The sequence below is a fragment of the Urocitellus parryii genome, chromosome 4, assembly GCF_045843805.1.
Source record: "Urocitellus parryii isolate mUroPar1 chromosome 4, mUroPar1.hap1, whole genome shotgun sequence".
NCBI lineage: Eukaryota > Metazoa > Chordata > Mammalia > Rodentia > Sciuridae > Urocitellus > Urocitellus parryii.
The window spans coordinates 127241652-127266492 of NC_135534.1; positions in this window are offsets into that span (position 1 = coordinate 127241652).

Here is a 24841-nt window from a genome sequence, read left to right on the forward strand (position 1 = left end):
TTCTCTCTATGGGCTTCCTCCACCGTGCCCTTGGATGGATGATCACAATTCCTCTCACATGACATCCTTCTTTCTGGTCAGTTTTCACTCCTTCCCCTCCTCTCTGAGTCCCCAGTGCCTAGTTTCAATGACACTAGCCTGAGGATTGCAGAATTCTTGTGGTTTCTCTATGTAGTTGTAAATAGTCCTTTTATTTAATATTTCTTGAATTATCCTAGTTTGAGTGTTGTCTTTCCTGCTGGAACCCTGACTGGTATAGACTCTATGAAAATTTATCATTAGTTAAGCACTATATTATGAAAATAATTTGAATTCTAAGGTGACTAGATAAAGTATGCATTTTTACAGTTAAGTGTGTGCAGTTTTGACTTAATTTTAATTTAATTTTTTTGTGGTCCTAGGGATTGAACTCAGGGGGCACTCTATCACTTAACCACATCACAACCCTTTTTATTTTGAAATAGGGTCTTCTTAAGTTGTCCATACTGGCTTTGAACTTGCAATCTTCTTGCCTCATCCTCCGGAGTCACTGAGCAGTGCACCATTGCACCTGGCACAGTGTTGATTTTACACTCACTCTGTTTCTTATCAACCTTGTGACCTCAGACAGTTAAGCACAGCCTTGAGCAGATCCATCGAAGAGACAGATAGGCATTGCATTTTCAATTCTGGGCAGAGATTCCTTACCTACTTTATTCCTAAATTATCCCTAGTGTATAATGTAATTGAACACATTTTGGGACACATAAAAAACCCTCTCTCCTTCTACTTTAGCTGGTTAACAGAGAACCCAGGAGTCTTTTCAGGGAGGGACACAGATTTATAGTGTCCAACAATTTGGGCCAATTCTGCTGCATGACAGTTGAGTCTGAGAAAAGCTCAGATTAATGGGAATTTAACTTAAGGGATCCACTTGCCCTTTCCTGTTGTAAATTAAGCTATGGCAGAATTGTACAACCTGGATTCTACTGACAGATGCTGAAGTCCTTAAGGGTGAGAATTTTAGTTGATATTAGTACTCTTACTATCTCACTGGTGTCTGAAAACTAGAAATGTCTAATTAGTGCTTGTGGATAAACAGTGTAGAATGTGATAGGTCTAGGGAGCCCAGGAATCCATTTCTTCATTCCTCTGCCTCTGGTGTGCTTACAGTGAAGTCACAGATACCTCTTCAGTGGGAGCGAGGAGGGATTTCTAAAGTTCATTATTCATTTTAAATCTTTTTCATGGAATGCTATGAAATTGTAGATTAGGTTATTTTTAATGGGACATAAATAAGATAAAAGGCCAAATCCCTATTATAACCCTTTTGTATATGAAGTTATCCCAACCTTCTCTAGTTTCTTCCTCCTTGTGTTTTGGGACCACATTATACTATTTTTTTTTTTCAAAATTTCACCAGACTCAAACCCAAGAGACTAAAAATGATGAAATAGGCTAAAGCCATTTTAATTTGTATTCACCTGGATTAAAGACAGTGTTTCCTAGAACTATTTTGTCTTAGAGTTGAGCACATTCAAGAATCAAAATGACTCAGAAGCTAGTCACTGGGTTGCCTCCTTGAAGGCACCTTATTTCCCCTTAGTTGTGTTAGGGGAGACAGATGAAGGGAAGGGATTCAGTGAAGATAAATCTTTTAATCCAGCCCAGGATTAGGGGTTTTAGAAAGTAATCCAGAGAACTGGTGGCATCAAGCCATGTGTGCAGGCAACGGGGATTGCATTTGAGAGTCAGGGGCCCATTTGTTCAATTTCCCACAAAGGAGAAAGGAAAAAGCTGGGTATAAAGAGAATGAAGTGTGTTTTATTCTGCAGATGTATATCAACCAATCCTTTGAGTAAACAAAAATAGGAAAGAGCAGAAGAAAAATAGGTAAGACTTTCCTGTTTATCAACTGAGCTAAATCAGGAGCTTTCAGCTGAACAGATCTTTGTTTCTGAGTGAAAAGATAAAGAAAACTCAGGTTGTGATATTCTGGACCCTGGTTGAGTCAAGGGCTTGAAAAGGCTCTGGATAGGTGTGGCACATATCAGTTCCAAGGCAGCAGAGTACATTTTGGGTGGGTTCCTAGTGGTAGATCCAGAAGCCTGTGGGTGAGAATTTGTCTTGGCAGTCCCAGGACCTCAGGTAGCTGGTGCAGAGTTCTCTCACTAAAAAAGCTGAATTGCTGTCTGTGTCTATACTGAGGTGGAAAGCAGTGTGTTTTATTAGCCACAAGCTCTGGATTTACATTGGCTTTGAATAGGATTCTAGGTAGGAAATAAAACCCTAAGGATCTAGGTGTCTGCTAAAACTTAGGCTTTTGCTCTGTAAAGAAGAGGAGAATTTTTTTTTTTTTGAGGGGAGAGGTGTTCTTAAACAGCAAGGCTAAAGAAAGAAAAGGAAAAGAAAGAGAAAGGGAAAGAGAAGGGTTAGCAAAATAGAATACATTGAGACTGGAGTCTACGAGGCTGGGACAGTTAATAGACACTAATAGACACTTTAGGAAAGATGATGCCCAAATCAAGAATTATGTAAGAAACAAATTGTACATCGAGGGAGGGTAAATACTTTGTAGGTATGAATATTTACACTTGCATATTTATTATGACATTTATCCACCAGATGTCAGCAAAGTGTCTCATTCTAACAAGATAAGTATGTGACAGACAATTTTCCAACAGACTCAAGTATCTTGAGGAAGGAGAGTTTTTTTTTTTTTAAAAAAAATCGGCACAAAGGAGCAGTATGAACTGGCAGAGCTATGACATTTGGCCTTCTTTCACTTATTATTTAAAATACTTTACATTTATAATGAAGGAGGGAAATAAAGGAGGAGAAAGGAAGGAAAGCAGGCAAAACACTCCCAAGTTCCTTACCTTTTGTGAGCCATCATACCCCAAATCTACAGTAGACCACAACTTTTATTGCACTCAAACGAGTCAATCTATTATAACAGCTTTTTCTATTGTTCACTTACAACATATACCGTGGTTAACTTTGGGTATTTATGCTATGTGTTCTGTAATTACCTATGTTCATGGTTGTATCCTAGAAGCCTATAAACCTCATTTAAAGTCAATGATCTATATTTTTGTTTAAATTATGCATACATATAGCTAAAAGTTAAATATTGCTCTTAGACTTAAAATAAAAAACAGCAGTCACCTACCCCACCCTACCCTGTTCTCTCATCTCCATTCCTTGGATAGCACTTTCAACTCACTTACCTGTTATTTTCCTGCTGTTTGTCTGTCTGCCTATTGACCTCTCTTTCTTTCTGTCTATCTATCCATCCATCCATCCATCTCATTGTCGTTGTCATCATCATTATCATCACATCATGCCATCATGATCTCCATATTTCTAATAATTTGTTTCAATATCTATTTCTGATTTGTCAATTTCAGATTATTCATCATCTCCCTATTTAAGTGATTGAGAATATTAGCCAGGATAAGTAATGCTAGCTGATCTAATAAACAACTTCCCTATTGTGACAGCTTATCACAATAAGAGTTTATTTCTTTCTCCACACAGGTCACTGGAGAAGGTTGCCAAGCAAGAGTTTCTCCTTCACACATTCAGAGTTTCATTTCCTTCCATGTTTTGACACCACCATCTTAAAATGCACCCTCTAAGTCTTGCCTGGAAGAGGAAAAGAGAATAGAAAATAAAATGCGACTGTCATAGACCAGGCCAAAAAATGGCGCGTTGTCACTTCTTCTACATTTTTTTTTTGTTTTAGAATGTAATCACTAGAGACTGAGGAGGTGAGACATGTACTTTGCCTGTGTGCCCAAGGAGGAAAACAAAGTTTGGTGTATGTTATGGTTTAGGTGGGAGGTATTCCCCAAAGGCTCATGTGTGAGACAATGCAAGGAGGTTCAGAGGAGCAATGATTGGGTTATGACGGTCTTCTCACAATCAGAGCATTAATCCCCTGGTGGGATTAACTGAGCAGTAAGGAAGGCAGGTAGAGTGTGGCTGGAAGAAGTGGGTCATTGGGAACGTGGCTTTGGGGCATATATTTTGTATCAGGCAAGTGGAGTCTTTCTCTGCTTTCTAATCATCATATGAGCTGCTTCCCTCCACCATTCTCTTTTTCTGTGATGTTCTGCCTCATCTCATGCCCCGAGGAATGGAGCTGGCTGCCTATGGACTGAGACCTCTGAAACCCTGGGCCCCCAAATAAACTTTTCCTCCTCTATAATACGTTTGTTTTGTCAGGTCTTTTGGTCACTAACACAGTGTGCATGGAACAAATATTTTATCTGCTATCAGGAGTTCATAACTCCATCTGTCCCCTTTCCATTTTGTCCTCTAATAACCTACCGAGTTTTAGGTTAAACCAATATTCAGTGTTTACCTCTAAATGATATTGTTTGCTGCTGAGCCATTGCTTGTACATTGAATTCTAGTTTTGATAATTTGTTTTTGTATTTTATTTTTTAACCTATCTAAAATTCTTGTTTTTCAGTACTGGGGATTAAACCCAGGTTTTTGTGCTTGCTAGGCAAGTACTCTAGCATTGAGCTACCTACATCCCCAATTTGAGCGAGTCTTGATAAAGGTGAATCTGAGCAACACTCAAGGAGGAGTGTATGTGTTCCTGTCACTGGTTCTGGTCAATGGTCACTCAGCTATCTTGTTGCGGAGGGTAGAGATGTGGAATCAAAACACAGACTCCAGGAGCTGGTGAGAGAACTGGCTGGAGACCCACCTCAAGTTGTCATCCAGTAACTCAGTTTATTTTTGGAATGCACATAACTGTTATAGGGTTCAAGTAGGGCATGCCCCGTTGATCATACATGAGCAAGATAATATCCATAAGCCAATCATCTTGTCTAATGTAACTGCACTGTGAGAAAACTCTAAATATTTTGGTCGTGGTGGAAAGCAACCTGGAAGAGTCTTTGGCCCTTACTGAGTCAGGGGTTTCATGCCCTGAAGCCCCTGACTCTCAGTTTCCTGGCCGGGTAGTTTTTGGAAACAGTAACCACAAGTGCTGAGTATGTGGTTTCACCCCATCCTGTAAGCCTGAATGAATGTGGATATTTCAAGCACTTCCAAGCTGCTCACAGCTGCCAGCTGTGACTGAAAGTTATTCCAACAGAGGAGAGTGAGAGCAATTCTTGATAGTACTGGACCAAAGGGCTGTTTATTTAGAAGGAATAGCCAGTGCAAAGGCCCTGAGGTGGAGGCAGCCTATTGAGGCATAGTGAAGAGGTCTGTGGGGATGGAGAGCAGTGGAGGAGGGAAGAAAAACAGAGGATGGGTTCTATGGAGGGGAAGCAGGTGGTATGAGGTCGTGCAGGCCATAGTAAGAACTTGAGCTTTTGATTAGAGAGTTCCTGAGCTCAGGGTGACAGAATGGGACTAAGGATTTAACAGGATGCCATTGGCTGCTGCCTACAGCAGGAATTGAAACAGAGAGAGTAGTTAGGAAGGTAGGACAAGAATCCAGACAGGAGATGGTGTGACTTGATGGAAAAGTGGCATGGTGAGATGCCGCAGTCTGGCTGGGCACAGAATCACGAGCCACTCACAGCTTTGTAGATTCAAAACGCAATTCTTTATTCCCGAACTCACACCGGCCCTCTACAAACACGTTCTGGGAAAATTCACGTTCTGGGCAAAATCCACATTCTCCACCAGGCTTTGAATCCCAAATACTTTCTGAATCCCAGGAGAACTCAAGGGGAACTCAAGGATCGGGCATGCCTGAGGCAGCAGGATACGCCCTATTCCCAGCAGGAATAACCTTAAACCTGGAACCGCCCTAAACCCAGATTGTTCTAAACCTGAACGCCCTAAACCCAAGGAGCAGGATACTCCCTAAAACCTGATCCGCCCTAATCCAGTAGGATCCTCCTTAAACCCGGATCCACCCTGGTCCTTGAGCAGGGTCACCTTTCTCAAACACACATGCAATGTCACTTCAAATGTCCATTTCCACGAGTCCTTCCTCTAAGCAACATGGGGTACGCTGGCAAGGAAATTTCGATGCGTCATTCCTACTTGGCAATGGCTCTCAGCAGTGAGAGGTGGCTCCATGTACATGGTAGAGGCAAAACCACTGAGGTTCCAGAATAATTGGTTGTGAGTATAAAAGAAAGAGAGAATTTGAGGATGACCTCAAAGTTTTTGACCTCAGCAACTGGAAGGATGAAGTTGTCACCAGTGAGATGGGAAGGGAGTGGAGGAAAAAGTTTTGTGGGAAGATCAGGAGTTCAGGTAGGGATGAGTGATGCTGTCAAGAGATGCTGTCAAGTGATGCTGTCAAGAGAAGCAGTTGGATGTGAATTTGGAGTTCTGGATAGAGGACTAGGGTGGAGAGATAAAGGCAGAAGTTTTGAACACAGGGATGGCATTTGAGGCACGGGACTAGATGAGAGCCCCAAGGTTGAGTGTGTAGATAGAGGAGCAAAGACACGCAGGACTGAGGTCTGGGGAGGAGGAGAAACCTGCTAAGGAGACACACAGTTAGTGTTGACCTCTAAATGACTATCAAGATATTGTTTGCTGCTGAGCCATTGCTTGAACATTAATCCCCTCACAGTGCCTTGTTGGAGAAGCAGAAAGGCACAAGTGCATCCAGCGGAGGGAGCCATAGGATACATTGTGTCAAGTAAGGCAAGACAGAGGTTGACTATAGGATTTAGCTCATGGATGCTGTTGGTAACCATGCTAAGATTGTGGGGTGAAAAACTTGCTTGGAGAAAGCTTGAAAGAGAGGGGTATGAAAGAAATAGCAACAACAGGGTAAAAGATAGTTTTGCAGAGGAGATTTTTTTTTCTCCTGATTTCTTTAGATTTTTCATGGAGGGTCAGGATGAAGGTAAGTGGAAAAGGGCACATTTAAACTTGCTGTATCTCTTCTTTTTGAAAAAAAATCTTTTATAGTAATTTTGGAGGAATTCCAGGAAGGAGCACAGATGTGCAACCTGCCCTTCCTTCTTCCCTTTTTCCATTCTTCCCTCCATAGAGCTGGGAGTCAAACCCAGGGCTTCCTTCGCCTATGCTAGGCAAGTGCCTATCTCTGAGCTACAACCCCTAGCCCAACAACTTTCCACATTTGACTGGAAGTCCAATTATCAACCTCTTACAATTCCCATCCTGCTCTCCATTGCAGAGCCTGAACAAGTAGAGGCTTAATTATTTGCTCAGCAGTAGTGAATTTTCTCTGTGGCATGGTCAGTTTTTCTGAGGCTGCTTATTTGTTTCTTTCATAGCACCTTCAGAAAATTGAGAAGACTGAAGTTTAGCATGTTGAAGACAAGGCTCTATCCTTTCTTGTTAAAAGTTTTTTGCTTGAGGATTGGCCATGTTTGCAGAATGTGCCCTGTTGACCCATATCTTTGCAGGACCCAGAGGGAGGTGAAGGAATTAGGTAGGCAGTGGTTTCCATGGTTTCAGGGGTGTGTCCAACAGTGTCCCCTGCAGGTCAGAACCTGGCCACTGGGCTCTGTAGTTTTCTGCAGCAGATGAAAGTGATGTACCTCACTGAGGCATTGAGCAGCAGCGCTGAGTAAGTGTTCTCTCAGATGACCTGACTGAAGTGGACTCAAGTGTCACTCACATGGCTGCTTTTGAATTTAGACTGAAAAAGCCCTTACCTTACTGCCTAACAGATTCAGAGGGCATAAGAAGCTGGTTTTTACTGTAAAAGAGAATGAACCTCCACTTGGTGAGCTTGTGAAATTGACTTAACACCAGAAACTGTATTGAGGCTTGTTTAAACCCAACAGCTCCTCTTCCAGCATGGTTACCCCCATTGTATGATAAAGTCAGTGAGGCACAGAAAAGCCTAGTGGCTTGCCAGGGTTAGACTGTTGGAAGAGAGAAGCAGGATTTACACTGAGGTACACTGGTTCTAGAGACGAAGCTTCTAATCCCTGTGCTGCTAACTCTGAGTCTTTATTTTTACATCTGTCAGATGGGAACATCAGCCTGTATCACACGGGATCACAGGGTTAAATGAGATAAAGTAAATAAAGCACATGGTGTACCACAAGACCTCCACTAGAGGTATTTTTCAGCTTTCATACAGATAGGAGGCAAAGAAAAAAACCACTTTATGGTCACATACATCTGGGAAATTCTAGGCTAGACAAAGTATCTTCCCTGTAGGATTTCTGAGAGCCTTTGGTTTGTTAAATATATTGTCAATCTTCAATAAGTGAGTGTAATATTTCTTAAGCTTGCTTCATCACAGAAGTACTTTGTCATAGGGTGTTTCCCACATTTCTAGAAATACTGGAATAATATAAAACATAAAATTTTGTGCAAATGATGGTACATTATAAACATTAGTTATTCAGCCATTCGTGTAAGATTTAAAGAACTAACTAAACTTTCTCTTAACTAGAGGACTTTCCCCCAGAATTTCTGCCTACCAGCTACGGTAGGGAAAGACATTATTTAAATTAATGGCACAATTCTTCCTGAGCATTCCTCTTTGCTCATAATCATGTCTCAGTTCAAGTGTCCTTACTGTAAAATATAAGACTCACATACTAGCATAGCTCATCTCATCATATGTTTTTATTACAAAATTGCTTTCATTTGTCTCCTATCTTAGATGCTTACAGTGAGAAAAACTTGCCTCTATAGAAAATATGAATAGACACAGGTAAAGACTCCAAAAGTGTCAGGATAGGTATTATGAAGATAGTCTTTATTTTTTAAGAGATAGGGAGCCTATCAGATAACTGGGTGATTAATTATGTCTCAAAGTGTACCCAGTTTAATTATCCAATATTATTAGACGAGGAATATGGTCTGTCCTGCTTTCTTATAAGGTTGTTAGAAGAAGCATTCAGTGACAAGTATGGTCAGACATCCACGTCTAGGGGTTTTGCATCTGCAGTTTCAACTAACCATGGCTCAAAAATGGTTGAAAAAAATTGCATCTGCACTGAACACATATACTTTTTCTTCTGTCATTATTCCCTAAATAGTGTAGTTAAACAACTACTTCTGTAGCATTTTCTTTGTATCAGGTGTTCTAAATAATTTAGAGATGAGTTAAAGTATGTGGGAGGAGTCAGGTGCAGTGGCATGTGCCTGTACTGGAGGCTAAGGCAGGAGGACTCCTTGGGTTCAGGAGTTCAAGACCAGCTTGTGAAACACAGTGAGACCATATTTCAAAACACACACACACACACACACACACACACACACACACACGGTATTCAGGAGATGTGATAGGTATTATTTACATATTTCACATGTTATAAAATGGACTGTAGCATCGTGGGTTTTTGGTATTCTCAGATGAGCCCTGGAACCAATACCCTGTGGATACTGAGGGATGCCTGCTGTGCTGATGAGTTGCTTTCGAGAACGATTTCCATCACTGCTTTGTTCCACCTCTGGGTTCTCAACAGAAAAGTTCTGAGTTAAAACTGTAGACATCAACTTGTTGAACTAAACCCTGTTCACAAGATGATTTATTTTGGGTCCAAAGTGCTACTTTAAACTTTGAATCTTTAACCAATTATATTTTTATGTGTGGTCTAATATATATTAGTATGGAAGTACAACATTAATCTGTAAAAAATGAATATTTGTGCAATTAAAATAATTGGGCAACTTTTCGGTCCAACTTTTATGACTTTGCCCATTTGTGTGAAATTTCATAACTTGAGTTTTTTTCCTTTTTCTTATCTCTTGGTGTGGTGCTGGGGATAGAATCTTCATGCACACCAGGCAACCACTCTATCACTGAGCTATATCCCCAGCCCTAACTTGAGAGTTTTTAATGCACAAATGTTTTATATAAAAGTTTTTTAATGACTTGATTGCATTTTGGATGTAGATTGTTTTAAATCCAAGTTGCCCTCAGGTGTGTAGGTAGGTTTCTCAGCCCTGCCGCTAAATGTCCCCAGATTGTTACAATGCTTGGTGTTATTATTTTTTCTCTCTTTTCCTTCACTCTTACATGACCTGTTTTTCTTTTAAAAGTTTTTTGAGTTGTAGGTGGACACAATACCTTTATTTTATTTATGTGGTGCTGAGGATCAAACCCTGGGCCTCACACATGCGAGACAAGAGCTCTACTGTCGAGCCCCAGCCCCAGCCCCCATGACCTGTTTTTCTCTTGGACTGCTTTGTTCTGCCTGTCTCCATGGGTACTTTTAATTTATTTTGGGGAAGGAAACTAGAGAGCAGGTGTAAGAGGACAGCTCTGAAACACACTCTTAGGACTCCTAGTGGTGCTCACAGTGGTGAGCACCAGGACTCTGGGGCAGGGCCTCGGGCACCAACTCAGAGTCTTATGACTTCTGAGCTTCTTTTTAAAATTAAATTTTTGCCCTCTGGATAATTAACAGCAATAATTACAAACAAAATAAAACAGTGCTTTCTAAGAATTACAAAAGACAAACATGCCCACTTTAGATCATTTGGAAAATACAGAAGGTACAAAAAAGTTCATTTAAAAAATTACAATTCCAGAGCTTGATATAACCCCTGTAAACATTTGTGTGTTTCACTGCATGTATTTCATTTATTTATTTTATGTATATTTTATAAAATTTGGTTTATACTGCATTTAGGATTTAAACTTTTCATTTAACAGTGTTAGTAAACATCTCCTCTGTTATGACATTTTCTTCATTTTGTGGCTACATTCATCACATGGATGTGCCCTAATTTATCTAACTATACCCATGTTGGAACTGTATGATATCTTACTAAAGACTATGAAGAAGAACCTTATAAATAAATATTTGTCCTCATCTCTAATCATTTTTAGAATCAATTCTCAGAAATGAAAAAAAAACTGGGTACAAGATATGAAATGCAGTGAGCATTCTTGCAGCTAAATTGTGCACAGCCCTAAATATTTCCACACACAAATTCTATGAAGTGGAATTGCAGTTCAAAGAATATTCATGTATTTTTATATACATGTGCTTTTATTTTTTTCTCATCTTAAGAAATACTTTATTTTTTTAGAGCAGTTTTAGGTTCAAAGAAAAATTGAAAGGAAAGTATAAAGATTTTCTAGATCGTCTCTGCTCCCATGCATGGGTAACCTTCCACACTGTCTGCATCCCCCACAAGGCTGGTACCTTGATTGCAATTGATGAACTTGCATTGACACATTGTATTAGGGTTCTCTAGAAGAATAGAATCAAGATGAAGTATAATTATAAAAGGGGAACTTATTAGGTTGGCTTACATGACCAGAAGCTGGATAGTCCATAATCGCTGTCTGCACGCTAGAGAGCTGGGAGAACCAGTAGCTGCACAGTACAAGAGACTGAAGCCCCAGAACAAGAGGGATCAACAGTGCTACCCTAGTCCAAGACCAAAGGTTTCTGGAGCATCCGCTTTGGAAGAGTGAAGAAGTGAGAGTCTGATATCCTCAGATGATCGCAACACCAATCAAGAACCTGTTCAAGAAGAATTGAGCTTGCATCTGCGGCAGCTTCCTTGTTCTTCCAACTTTTATTCCATCCAAGCCACCATCCTATTGGTTGATGCTACCCACACTTAGGGAGGGTCTCTATTTCAGTTGGCTATCCCACATGCCAATCATTCCGACCCTCACAGACACACTCATAATCCTTGGCATCTCTTAATCTAATCAAGTTGACAATACAAATTAACCATTACATACACTATAATAACTCAAAGTCCATAGTCTGCATTAGGATCTGTTCTGTGTTTTCAAAACAGGAATAGATCCCTCTGTAGTTTTCTTCTGATTTCAAAAGAAAGCATAGAGACAGGAAACTTCAAAGAAGGTAGGAAAAGTCTCCTGTCTTTCTCTAATCACTATTTACAGTTTGGATTGTGCCTACATACACAGCTGTGTACATAAATGTGAGAGGGTTTGCACACCCACACAGTTACAAAAATGGGGCCCATACTATACAAACTGTATTGTGCACTGATATTTAAAACAAACTTTAATTAAAGCATGGCACACTTAGAGAAATGTGCGCAAAACCTAAGTGTGCAGCTGGATGATTTTCCACAAAATAAATACACAGATTAAGATATGAGAAAGAAACATGGAACACTTGATAAGGTTGCATGTTATCCTTGTTGAAGGGCCATGGGGATGTCCTCTGTCTCAGTACAGTTTTAGTACATGTATCCATGAAAGGACCACTTAAAATCTGTCAGGGATATCTTTCTATTTTAATCAAGAGATTATATTTCATTGACTCTGAAACTTCATTTGTTGTTCCTGTCTCATTATTTTTGTACTGCTAAGGAAGAAAGGAAGGGAGGGAGGGAGGAAGTAAGGAAGGAAGACAAGGAAAGAAAAAAAGCAGCTGTCAGTTACATTACCGCCCAACGCCTTGCTGACAGTCCTATGTGGTGCATCTGTCCTTATAATGAGTTTCTTGATGCTCTGAAGTTTCCTTTATATATCTTGAGGTTCATTATTTTCTCCACTGCATTAATCTGTTTTCCCCTACTTTACTGAAATAAATACCTGAAACTAGGTTCTTAACAAGGAAAAGAGATAGTCTTGGAAGTTCAAGGAGATGGTGTTGGCCTTGGTCTGCCCTGGTTAGGACCTCATGGTGGATGCATCACAGTGGCGGGAGCATGTGTGTGTGTGTGTGTGTGTGTGTGAGAGAGAGAGAGAGAGAGAGAGAGAGAGAGAGAGAGAGAGAGAGAGAGCACGAGTGCATGGTGAGGCAGCAAGCCAGAGAGGGGTAGGGGGCAGATTTGTTCTTTTACTACAACTCACTCTCTTAGAACTAACTATTGTTCTACAAGTCCTGCCTATCTCTTCCCAGAGTGATTCCCCAGTGACCAAAATCCCTCCCACCAGCCCTACCTCTTAAAGATCCTCTCATCTCTCAACACTACAGAGTGGGGACCAAGCTTCGAACACATGGGCACACTCAGATCACACCCAGACCCCAGCATCCACCCTGCAGTTGCATTGTGTGGCATGGGAAAGCAATCGTTTTGTATTTTTTTATTTTCAACGACTTATAGATGTCTTATTTCTTGGATTCCATTGAACACTTGTTCGTTTATTCTGAAGAAAACTGGGAATTGTCATTCTTCTGATGCAGATGATTTCCTTCAGTAGTGTTAAATTTGTGCTCAGCTGTTCTGGTGTCTTTCTGTGAACGATACATGATTTTGTTTCAGTGCCCGTCTTAGTGAAATATTTGGAAAGACATTTAAATAACAACTTAATGCATGTAGTATCAACAAAACATACCACTCAATTTGAAGTGATGGAGTTCATGTATGCTCAAGCAGTTGGAAGACAACAGTGCCCATGTGAAAATGTATATTGCAGTCAATATGTATCTTTTTTCCCCAATATTTGTTTTTTAGTTATAGGTGGACACCATATCTTTATTTTATTTTATATGATGCTGAGGATCAAACCCAGTGCCTCATGCATGCTACGTGAGCGAATGTTCTAACGCCTCTGATCCACAATCCCAGCACTGATATGTATCTTTTTTTATAATTAAGATTTTATTATTTTTGTTTGATCTGTTCACGGATAATATGAGTAATCTATGCAAACTTGTTATGCAAGTACCAATAATCTTAGAAAATAGTTCAATTCTTTTCTAAAATTATCCATCATTTCAGTTAAAATTTGGAGCAAATTGGGCATAAAAAAGAGGATATCAAATCTTAATATGATGAAATACTGATACATTGTTAGGTCTAAAATTACACTAACTCAAGATTTAATATTATACTTTCAGCATATTTTTAAAATTTAGGCTTTCACCGCATATTAGCAAAGTTGTAGGACAAGCTGAACCATTGCCACCAAATATATCACAGGAAGCTCTCAGTCCTGACCAGGACAACCAAGGTTAGCAGCTCTTTTTAGAAACTGTTCTACCCATGAGCAATAGGGGTATAGGAACTTAGTGATTAAAATGTTTGAGGCATGCTAAGAACATGATCAGGACTTGAGATGGCATTGAAGTATGGGTGTGCCGCAGCCAATGAAGGCTAAAGTGGATACTTAAGAGCCTTCCTTAATTTCAATATGCCCCTAGTTCCTGGTTGTGCACAAAACAAAAAATGCCACAGTCTGGCTGGGCACAATTCAGGAGCCACTTGTCAAAAGAAACAAACTTTATTTTTAAAACTACAAACGCCAAACAAAACAGCTCCTCAGGAAAAACCCTCAGAGCCCAACTGCCACCACTGGCTTCCACACGCCTCACTCACACACCAACCACCACCTCCCACAATCCTCCTGCTCTTGAGGCCGATTGGCTAGGTCGCGTGGGCGGAGCCAAAGAAGTCCCCCAATGAGCAGTTCCGTAGTCTGAAGGGCAGGGAAACAGCCCAATGAACATGACCGCAGAGGAGCCAATCAGCTAGATGTTGCTGGGGCCACTGTGAGCCAATCATCAGCTGGCAGCTTGAAGGGCAGGGAAACAGCCCAATGAACATGACTGCAGAGGAGCCAATCAGCTAGATGTTGCTGGGGCCACTGTGAGCCAATCATCAGCTGGCAGTCTGAAGGGCAGGGAAACAGCCCAATGAACATGACTGCAGAGGAGCCAATCAGCTAGATGTTGCTGGGGCCACTGTGAGCCAATCATCAGCTGGCAGCTTGAAGGGCAGGGAAACAGCCCAATGAACATCACCGCAGAGGAGCCAATCAGCTAGATGTTGCTGGGGCCACTGTGAGCCAATCATCAGCCGGCAGCTGGAAGTTTGCTGGCAGCTGGAAGTTTGCTGGGGCCCCTTTGGCTGTGGCTCTCAACAAAAAAACAAAACAAAAATGGAACAAACAAAAAAAGCAACAATTGAACAGAACAAAACCACAAACAAAAAAAACAACAGAACTGGATTTCACCTTTTAAGAAAAGGCATTTACATTTATCTAAACATGTTAAACAAAACTAAACAAAATGGGATGAATTGAGTATTGTTCATGCTTAACAACTATTTATAGAGCTTATAGAAACTTGCCTTTTCAAAAGCAGTTGAGCAATCTGGGAGATGTGAGGACCTTAAGGACTCAGCCTTGATACTGTCCCTACTTAGATTTGGGTTCTTTCTTTCCTGTGGCACCCAAGCCTACATGCTTTTTGTTTTCTACTCTCTGCAGATAATTCTTTGGTTTCTTCCTTCGGCTCCTCTGATAGTGTTTCTTTGCAACGTGAAGGCTGCACCTTTCCTATGCTGGTGTGGGGCTTCATTTCAGCTTTTCCAGGGAGAGGTTGGTGCACAATTTTGTGGATCCCTCTGGGTTTCTTTAATAACTTTTAATCTGAATCCACCTTGCCTTTGGGATTGTGGTTGTTCCTCTGATGGGGACCTGGCCATATCCACGCTGTGGCTCAGGAGGGTTTTGGCCCGGCTGGGCTGCCCCTGCTGCCTAGCTCCAGGTTATACCAATGATGAGAATCAGGGCTGAGTGCTGTTGGCCTATGTGAAGACTGAACACCCGAGAAACACTGAAGTGAGCTAAAAACCAAGTTGTATTCAAAGTATAGAACAGAGATAGACTTCTCTGAAGAGAAGGGACCCCCAGAGCTGGGTGTCTGAGGGAGTGGGGAGTGTCCTGCTCCTTTTATATATTTCAGAATTTTTGTTCTCATGCCTCTTCTTTCTCTTATCTTGATTGGAGACTAGTGATCAAAAGGTGGGCCAAAAGGTGGAGTGATCCAAGGGTGAGAAGGAAGCTGCAGGCAGGAGGGGAGCACCCAGGAGGCATTCATTAGCAGCTTGAGGGAATAATTCCCTGGAGCCAGGTAACCTTGGCAACAGGCTGAAGAGGAGGGAGAGGGCTCTAGAGGTATTAGCATTTTATTTCCTTTCCTTTTGAATCATCCCCCATCTTCCTGATCTGATTCAATCATCATTTATTACCTACTCTGACTGTCCCTTGGCTATGCCCCCCCAGCCTCACTGGGTCCCACCTGTTAGCTAGCTGCAGGGCAGGCTGAACAAATGTTAGCTGCAGGGTAGCCTGGACACTCAACCTCCATCCTTCTGGTTCTTTATCACTTGTTTGCTTCAAGGCTGAATGCTCAAACCCCTGTTCAAGGCTGAACACTCAATAACCCCCTACTCAAGGCTGAACACTTAACCCCCCTTACACCAACAAGGCAGCTTGCAGACCCAGAGACCCTATTAGATTTAGGCAGCACAGCCAGAGCAGAGGGCTATAAAAATCTCCTGTCAGGCTTGCGCGCGCTCTCTCTCTCTCTCTCTCTCTCTCTCTCTCTCTCTCTCTCTCTCTCCCTCCTCTTTTTCCTCTGGTCAATCAGACACTGACGCAATAAAGATCTCTTGGTTGCTCTGAGTATCGTGGTCACTTTCCTTTCATTTGGTGCTGAAACCCAGGAAGAGGGTGAAACCCACCTTTTGGGTCCCTCTTCCTTCAGAAGTGCCACTCACCAGATGACCTGAACCCATTTCCTTGAACTACATCCACCACTGGCCTTCCTGGAGTCCTGAACCCAATGGTGGGCTAGGGAGGATTGGGAGGATTTGACTGTTGATCATCTGGCAAACCTCTTCACCCCCCTGTGGGGAGGAAGACACCCCACCACAGCCTTCACAGCCATTGTGCTCCTCAGGGACTCCCTCCTCTCGCAGATTCGACTCTCTGGTCCAAAATTATCTTCCTTCCCTGGGAACACATAGCAGAGAACTAGCTGTTGATCCTCTGGCAGCCTCTGTGGTGCCCCCTGAGGGAGGATCACACCCCACCCAGACCTTCACGGTCACGGTGGCCCTCAAGTCCTCTCATCTTTAAGACTCGGCTGATAGAGATACGCTTACCCTCCCCTTCCATTCTCCTTTCTGCAGCCATGGGACTCACCAGCCCCTCCAGGAGGGGTCCTGAAAAGCCTTGGCCAAGGTCTCCCACGGCCCTGGCCCCATCCAGGATGGTAGCCTTGACTGTCAGAAATTGGTGATGACCAATCTCTCTGCAGCTCGAACCTGCCACTGGGCACTGTCTGATTTTTGGCTCTAGTGGGGACACCCCTTTTGCCAATAAATTAGCTCCCTCTCCTCCCCATATGTGTATTGCAACATGTGTAATACGTCCTCTATGCTGGCTGACTCTCCCTTACAATGCCCAATGCCTTTTAGACAACCTCAAGACCCTCTCCTTGACACTGGACATCAAACCCCCCAAATTGATCAACTATAGCACCCAGGATTGACCCACTTATCCCCTAAACAACCAAAGCAAATGGCCCTCATTTGGGTCTTTAGATCTCTCTATTCTAAGGGATCTTTACAATTACTGTGAGCATTTGAAAAAAACGGATAACATCCCCTATATCCAAGCTTTCTTCTTGCTCTGATCCAGTCCTGCTCTCTGCACCTCTTTCGAACCTCTACAAATTCTTCTATCTTGCAAACCAACCACCCCAACCACCGATCCCCAGTCTTCTCCTCAGGATTCATCTGCTACTTTTGACCCTGATGATGATCCTTCACTCTATGGCCTGGCTCACATAGGTCCTCACCATCAGCTTTCTGCCCCAATCCCTTCACTGTCGCCTCCACCTCAACAACCCCCGTCTCCGCTCCTACATGGGTTTTTGAACAAGCTCACACTCATGCAGATGAGATCCATCAGACCAATCCAGCACCTTCAATTGGGCCCCAAGGAGTCCCAGACCAAGATCCCGTCTGGGATTACAACACCAACAATGGTATTACAAACAGACATCATTTCACCACTTGTAGCGGGCCTAAAAAGGGGAGCCCAGAAAGCAGTTAACTTTGAAAAACTTCAGGAGATCATCCAAGATAAAAATGAAACCCATCAGTCTTTCTGGACTGCCTAACTAAGGCTCTCCTACAATACACTAATTTAGACCCAGAAACCCCAGCTCTACCTGTTCTATTGCTCAAGTTTTCCTTGTTAGGGAAAATCCCAAACCCCTTTCCCATTATTCTGTTATATCTCCTTCTTCATTCTCAGATCCACCTGAGCTGCTCTCAGCCCCACCTGCTCATCTTCCCCCTCCCCACCCAGGCCCACAGAAAAGTGTTAACTGGCCTTCTTCAGAAAGCTTCACCATGGCTGATTTTAGGACTGTCAGCAAAAGAGTCTCTACAAAAAGGTTCCATGTAGGTAAACTTCCTCATTTCATGTTGCCCTTTTTTACTGTCTAGAAAAAATCAGCACTCCAGATGCTAGACACCCCCTTACTAGTTTTTCACAAACATTTATTCAGTAAGTAGTTTGTAGAAATATGGAAACAAGGCCTCTGGCCTTGAGCTGGGCTTCACAGAGATGTCTCCATTTCTAAGATAGGAGAAGTTACCTGTTGGGCTCCATGGTGACTGCTGGCAGGGGGAGGAAAGAAAGGGAAGAAAAAGCTCTCCCCTTCTCAGGTGTCATTGAAGGGTTTACTTGCCCAGAACAGTGAAAGAAAAAACTGCTTTTATGTGAACTTCTGCAGACTGTGAACTTCTGAGTCCCTCCTCTTACATGCTGGGTGTAAAACTCTGAAACTCCCTGAACTTAGGGTTCAGGGGATTGATTGATCACAGCAAAAGCTGTGCCCTCTGAACCTGGCTGCAGCCAAATAAAACTGTTTCCTGCTATCTTTAGGGCCTTGCCTCCTCTGTCCCTACAACAGTATAATTCTATATACTTAAACATTGTTTATGTTTTCATGAAATGTTAAACAGATGTGATTAACTGTGTATTATAAATAACAAAATATTTCTTATTAAAATGGAATAATTCAGAAACTTACAAGGATTGTTTTAAAATGTGAATAAAGAAGGGGTTAACAGATGGGAAAGAGAAATTAGAAGGTTCTAGGTATGGATTTAATAGAAGAGAAAAAAAGTGTTTCTGGATAAGAGAGTCTATATGATTAAGTAAATAAAATAGATTAAGTAAGTGATAAAGAAGGTCTGTGTAAGTTGGTTATAAAAAGTAAGTTTTTTGAGCAAGTAATCTTGAAGGAATTAAGAATTATATACCTGTGGTTAAACAACACCTGTTATTTTGCAATATTATAATGTTATTTCTTTAAGAGCTAAACTTGATTAATAAAAAACATCAATGTAATTGTGATGCTATTACTCTTCTTTGTATATTAAATGTGTTTATATTTTCCAGGTATATAAGTCTTTAAGATCGAAGCTTTAAAAGAGAATTATATCAAGCTGATGTTCTCCATAAGGTTTCATGGTAATTTTAAGCTTATAAGAGTAACATATTGGAGATTTATTTATAATATTTAATGTTGTATAGCTGGACCTATTATCAATAAGATTAATATAAAGTTCTGTACACTGGGTACAATTTAAATGTAATATCATATTGTGTTAGCTAATATTTATGTGACCTCGAGCAACAATATATGTAAACTTTATAAAATGATATTTAAGAAACAAAATCAGCTTAATACTAGAATACTTTACCTAAGATTTAAAAAGAGCCCCGCCTTACTTGAGATAAGGCTCTGCCTCCCATCTTACTACATGTCAGAATGACTCCAAAGTAGGCCACACTTCAGTTAAAGCCCAGTACTCTCTTGCTTTTCATTCCTTTGGTATGTATCCAGAGCTGGAATTGCTGGATCATCCAGTAATCCTATTTTTATTTTTTTGAGAAAGTGCCATGTCATTTTCCATAATTGCTAAGCCATTTTGAATTTCCACTTGTGCATTCTACTCTTGATGGATATCTGAATTATTTCCAGTTTAGACTACTATGAATGATACCAAACAATCCTTGTACATATATCTTATCAGGTACACCTTTCCATTGAGCATATGCCAGGAATAACATTGCTAGGCTGCAGTGTATGCATATGTTCAACTCTAATAGAAAACACCAAAGAATTTACCAGTGGACCAGTTCCAATGGGCACTTTTGTCATCATTGTGAGAGTTACATTTATTCTGTATCCTTGCCAACTTAGTGTTGTCATTTATTAAAATTTTAGCTTTTCTAATGAGTATATAGTGCAACTCATTGTCACTAATGATACTGGGTCTTTTTCATATGCTTATCAATCATTTGGATCTCTCTTTTATGAAGTGCATGGTTTCAATCTCTTACCTTTTTTGGAAAAAATAAAATTGCTTATCTTTTTTCCGATTGATTTGAAAGAATTCTTTAATTCTTCTGGACATAAATTCTCTCATTGAATATATGTTTACAAGTACTTTGTGAGTTTCTTTTGGACTTAGATCCTCTTATAACTTTAAAAATAATTGTATCTGTTTTATGTATTTTATAATTTTGATTACAATTTATGTTTTCACTCATATTTCTAATTCTTTATTGTTAATCAAGAAGAAAGGTATTACTTTTTGTATATATTTTCTGTATTTAGCCCCTCTACCAAATTAATTCTGCTTTCTCTTAGACTACGATAATGTTATCTCCAAGGAAAGAAAGATATTTATCTTACTTTTCAATATTTTTCCTTTTTATTTTGCCTTAATGCATTTAATAAATTCTAAATATTATTGAAAGAAAAAGTGATAGAAGATATTTCTCTTTTGGTCTTGATTTTAATGTAAATGAATTTAGTGATGCTTTGTTTAGTATAATACTTGCAGTGGTCTTTCTCATGTTTTCAAAATGTTCTTCTGTTTTGCATGATATGTAAGTTTAGTTTCAGAATAATGCAGAAAGTAAAGTACTAATTGCAACATAAAGAAGGATTCAATGTTGAAATAGAGCCAAATATTTGATACTTCTGATCTCTCTAAAATAAACTTCCCTTAAGAGTCTCAACTTTTTTTTGAGATCTTGTCATCATAACTTAGTTTTTCTCATACTTTTACAAAATAATATTTATACTTTCAATGTGTGTCACACTCTAATGCTTTCTATTTTTCTTTTTTTTAAATATTTTTTTAGTTGTAGACAAATACAATATCTTTATTTATTTATTTTTATGTGGTGTGAAATATGAACCCAGTGCCTCACACATGCAAGGCAAGTGATCCACCACGGAGCTACAACCCCAGTCCCTCTATTTTTCATTTAAATGTATCAGAAGAAATCTACTTAAGTTGTTTGGAATTCTCTAAAGGTTTCTAATGTATAGTTTGAAACATTTCTTCCTAAGTTAATAGGTGTCTCTTTTCTAGCCCCTGGACTGAGAAAAGGCCGTAGAGGTTAACAATTCTAATAACTGTAAAGAATAGTTGACACATTCATTCATTAGTTCTTCAAAATACTAACTTGCTGCACCTTTAAACATTAGAAAAGTTTAGAAGTTTTTGAAATTGTTTTCCATGAAATTATTAGGTTTAATCACACTGATGAGAGTGGAGACATCTTTTACTGAACTGATAATTATTTATTTAAACTCATGATTTTTCATATAGCAATGTGAAAAACATTTTTGATACATAATAAAAATAGTAAATAATAACTGTATTCATACTGCCTGACAAACAATGCCAGGAACTTAGAGACTTTGACAACAAACATTAATTTTCCTCACCCTCAGATCTACAGATGGTTTGGAACAGTTTGGCTTTGGGCTGAAAGCTGGGTTCTTCTGAGAGGTCCTGAAAGGCCTCTGCTCTGAATCAGCAAACTGCTGCTTCTATCAACATTTCACAGGACAAAGCAAGTCACGAGGCTGTACCTGACATCAACTGGGCAGGGAAGTAGATTCCTGCTAAAAAAGATGGCCAGGATGAGGATGGAGGAGAGAATTCTGAGTCAATAATACATTTTAGCACAATAGCCAACAGTTCCAGAATGCTGTCTCTATTTTGCTCACTTATTTATCTAGTTATAATAGTGACTGGTCAAAATAAGAAATGAATTGGATCTTTCTTTTGTGAACATGTTTAATTCCCCAATTTAAAAAAAAAATGCTTTTCTTAAAGATTACATCACATTATATAAGCAATTGTTTATTTAATTGAAAAATTTACACAAAGAACCACTAAATATTTGTGCAGGTTACCTAGGGAAATGTGTCACTTGGATATTTTCATACACTGCATTATTGTGGCAGTAGTGTGTGCTGCATTTCTTGGGGAAAACATTCAACCATGGATGGAATCAGAAAAATTTAGTGACTCTTACTTAGGAAAAAGGACCTCCTTTCTAATCTTCTTTAAGATGTTCTTTCTTTGACTATACCATTTCTTTCCCTGTGGGGCTAGTATTTAATTAATAGAAGCTCTAAATTGCTGAAATAATTTAATTCTTATGCTTTGATTCTTGTTCTGAGTGCAGTTGTAGAAAGCATTGTAAGTGTAATGAACAATATGTAAGTCAGTAAATGAAGCTGAGTGGTAAGGGAGATCAGTACAAAGTCAATTTTGCTTTCTTTGTATCATTGGCAAACCATGGCCCATGGAGCAAGTGTGGCCCCCATTTAGTTTTGCAAATAAAGTTTTATTGAAATACAGCCATGCACACTCAACTATGTGCTCATACTGCAGTAGCAGGGTTGAGTACTTGTAACAAATATTATTAAATTCAGAGAGGGTAAGGTGTTTACTCTTTGGTTCTTTATGGGAAACTTTGTCATCCCTTGTTCTATATAGTTATTATAATGCTAAAAAGCAGTTTCAAAAATATAAATGTTATAAAATGTAAATACTTTAATTTCTTAAAACACAAAATGGTTATTTTTCATACTCACATCTACTGGAGGTCTGATATTTTGTGAGGAATATCTTGTAACCCTATTTAGGGTATGTGAGTACAAGTCAGTATAGGTTAGGTTATAGTTCAATAACAAACATCTCCCAATTCTCAGGGCCTTAACACAATAAGTTTATTTTTCATTCCTGCTAAAGTCCTATTATGGATCAGTAGAGTTATGCCAGGATCTAGGCTGTGGGAGCAGCTACTATCAGGAGAATGTCTGGCCACTCAGCAGAGGCAAAAGGTGTACTGATATTAAAGTTTCTATCCAGAAGTGACACACATCACTTTTCCATTACCAAAGTGAGTTATATAGTTATATCTAATCTCAAGGGAATGGGAAGTAAAATTCTGTCATAAACTTAGGAAGCAGGGAGGGGAGGAGAGAGAGAGAGAGGAAAATATTTGGTAGATAACAATAGCGATTACCAAAGTATGAAACAAACAACAGCCATTTCGGAAAGTGGCTTCATAATAGTAGGAAATTAGCTGCCACCTTATAGGTAGCAAAGGTGTAATGTCCCTGTGGTAGAAGTTTGCTGTGATACAAAGGGCTAATAAGTCCATTTTAACTTGTAACTCCTTTTATCTGCTCCTCTGTTACATGCTTTTATGTATGTTTGGTTGGTGTGAATTCTTCCTAGAGAATGTCAGATTATTAATTTCTTCTACTTCCAGTTTTACTGCAACTTTACATCTTTTTGCTTTTATAAGTAATGTGCTGGTTGCGACCTTAAGATCCAGTGTTAAACTCCTACTTAATTTGAAATTCTACTACTTTTTTTTTAAAAAACTGAGCTTATGCCAGACCAAAAACATTTTAAAGAATCTGAAAAAACAAACTAAGAAAATTCATCACCTAGTAGCCAATTTTCAAACTGGCCCACCAATGAAACTATTTACTTATTTTACTGAATCCCAAATTATTGTTCATGAAAAGAGATAGAGCATCCAAACTGCTAGAAACGACACTGGCGAATTTGTTTTTTTTCTAGAAACAACTCTGGTGAATTTGGTTTTTCCATTACCTGGAATTTTTACTTTAAAAAGGGTCTTCTGTTTTGTTTTTCTTCCTTCATCCTCTAGTTTCAGAAAAAGAACAGTTCCACAGGAAATGGCGGACACATTCAGGAGACATTCAGGACTTTCAGAGGGCAATGGACTGTGGGTCAGTCTAAGGAGGAGACCTGAAGTTGATGAGGCTGCCTTGCTGGTGTAGACTGAGAGCCAACCAGAGTCCATGGAAAGAGGCTATGAGAAATGAAATGCCCGTGTGTGTGTGTGTGTGTGTGTGTGTGTGTGTGTGTTTACTTATTTATTTATTTGTATGCTCTGTTATACTTTATGGGGTTTTATTTAAACTGATTGAAAGTTCGACATGACATTTATGTTCAGATTCTCCTTTGTTTGATGATGGAACTGACAACTGAGGCTCAAAGTGCTCAGTCATACCAGATCTAGACAGCCCTTTAGAGAAAACCAGGATTCTAACTTGGGATAGTCAGGAGTCTCGTGGGACAGGAGCTCCAGGGGACAGCGATTGTCGATGGCTTTGTTCGCTGTGAATGAAAAGTGCCTGGCACTCAGCAGGAACTCAGTAAGTATTTTTTGAATAAGCTAAGCCCAGAGGCAAGAGTGAAGTTGGGTTTGTGAAGAAGGAGATCACTGATAGATCGGGATGAGATTTTGAGAGAGGATAGATGAAGGACAAAGAAGTTAAGAGTGGGGCATCTACATCTGGCTTGTGCATTTTGGGTTAAAAGAACATCAGTTTGGCTTTAAAGGTCAGAGTCAAGACAGATAAAACATTTAAAAATTGAAGTGAAACAAAATGGATTTTGAGAATTTATATATTGAGAAGAAACTTTACTGATGTAAAGTGAAGAAGGATTTTTTTTTAATGTTATGCCTTTATTCTATACCACCTGCAGTTTTAGGATACTTTCATGTACAGTCATGTGTTGCAAAAGATATGCTATCAAAGATGGAGAGCAAGTACAGTGGTGGACCTATAAGATTTTTATCTCCTAGTAACATTATGGCTGTCTTAGTTTGTGTAAATACCCTTTGGTGAGTTTGCACAATGATGATATCATCTAATGATGCACTTCTCAAAACACATCACCTTCATCAAGCAATGCATGACTGTATACACATCTAGACCTTAAGACAGGTATTATCCAGTGTTGGTGATCAGCAATGATGAGGAAGTTTACATGACTCGGGACTCACAGAAAGTAGTGGAACTGTGACTTGAACTCTAAGCTT